Raw genomic sequence first — 1848 nt, 5'->3', positions numbered from 1 at the left:
TCATTTACAAATAAAGAAAAAAGGGTCGGGGCCAGCACGCACCCTTGTCGTACCCCACGTCTAACTGGAATAGCTTGAGTGAGTTCACCATTTCTTCCCCATCTTATTTTTGCAAAATTGTCTGTGTGGAGTTTTATGAGGTTAGACAGCAATTCATCAGGGACACCCATTTGCCCTAAGGTATTCCATAACAGTGAGCGGGGGACTAGATCAAACGCTGAGCGTAAATCCATAAATGCTACATATATACTGCACTTCTTTATTTGGACATACTTCCAACAAATACACATGAACCTATGTACCTGATCTACAGTACTTGTCCTTATTCTAAAACCTGCTTGATATTTTGAGAGGATTTTAGTTTCCTCAATCCAATCTAAAAGGCGGTTTAAAATATGTCTGGCAAAGATTTTTTGTAATATGTCTATTAAACTTGTAGGTCTGTAATTGCCAGGGTTGTAACGGTCTCCCTTTTTATAAATGGTTACTATTTCCGCCCCCTTCCATGATTCGGGGATCGGAGTGCCTAGCAAAATAGAATTGCACAAAAAGTTTATGTAGGGGCACCATACTTCTATGTTATGAATAAATAGGTCGCCTGGTAATTTATCCGGTCCCGGCGCCTTGCCTGCCTTAACTGCCTTTATAGCACACAATGTCTCTTCAGTGGTAAATTTTTCCAGATTAGAGTGGGAAGGACAGGATCCGATGCAGGTGTTCTCAGAGGGCATCTCAGTTGCATCATATAGTTTTGAAAAATGGTCATGCCAAATTTTTCCATCTAGAAAGAAATCTCTATTGGAGCTCCCTGTTTTATTGTTTTTGGATATTAGGCTCCAAAAGGTGCATTGATCATGCATCCTGGCAGCATTTAAGAGGTCATCCCAGATTGAATCGTCCCACTCTTTTTTCGCTCTGGAGAGGAGGTTATTATATTCAGTTCTACACTCTTTAACCTTCTTTTGGTCTTTAGATTTTACAGCTTTGATAAGATTACCTTTGGCTAGGTGACACTGTTTGTTGTACCACGGTGTCTCCAATTCCAATTGCCGTTTAATGTTACTATCCCTGTTATTACAGGTTTTACTCAAGAGAGGGATTAGCTCTTCTACTAATTGATAGTGCATTTTAAGCACTTAGTGGGATCCCATAGCCAACTTATTGTATGAGGATACAGTGTTTGAAAAGATATTATAGATACCTATGAGTGTATCCTCTTTTGCCAGAATATGCAGCCATTTTATTGCTTTCCTATTATTAGAAACTTCAACCTCACCCACATCGTTATTTGATTCCATTCCACTATCTAATGATTGGAGTGGTGTAGGGAGCAGCCCTACCTGAAGGGGGAAGTGATCGCTTTCTGGTCTATTCACTACAGAAAAGGTCAACAGCAAATACCACAAGTTGATAGTGATCAATACAAAATCAATAAGTGACTTGGAGTTCCCTTTGTTATAAGTGTAGTTAGATGGCTTATCCGGGTCCAATCTACCATTACATGCTCTTAAATTGTGAGATATCGTCAGCTCGTATATCTGCATAACTGCCACCGAGCTTTTAACTGCTTTTACACCGTCTAAGCGGGGAATATCGTTGGCCCTATCCTCATTTTCTAATAGATTTTCTAACCCCAACACAGGCTCGAACTGACAGTTGAAGTCCCCGCCTATAATTATTTTAGGGTCCTGCTCCAGTGTGTTCAAAAACATGCTTAACTGTTCCACAACCAGTGATTCCTTTTAATGTGGATTGGGTCTATTATAGATGTTTATCAAATAAATGTCCCCAGTATCCTTCGTGGTGATCTTCACCCCAAGCAAGTCTTTAGAACTAATATTGCAGGGT

The sequence above is a fragment of the Lissotriton vulgaris genome, unplaced genomic scaffold (genome assembly GCF_964263255.1).
Source record: "Lissotriton vulgaris unplaced genomic scaffold, aLisVul1.2 SCAFFOLD_3520, whole genome shotgun sequence".
In the NCBI taxonomy this organism is placed as follows: Eukaryota; Metazoa; Chordata; class Amphibia; order Caudata; family Salamandridae; genus Lissotriton; species Lissotriton vulgaris.
Note: the sequence above shows the minus strand (reverse complement) of the source record.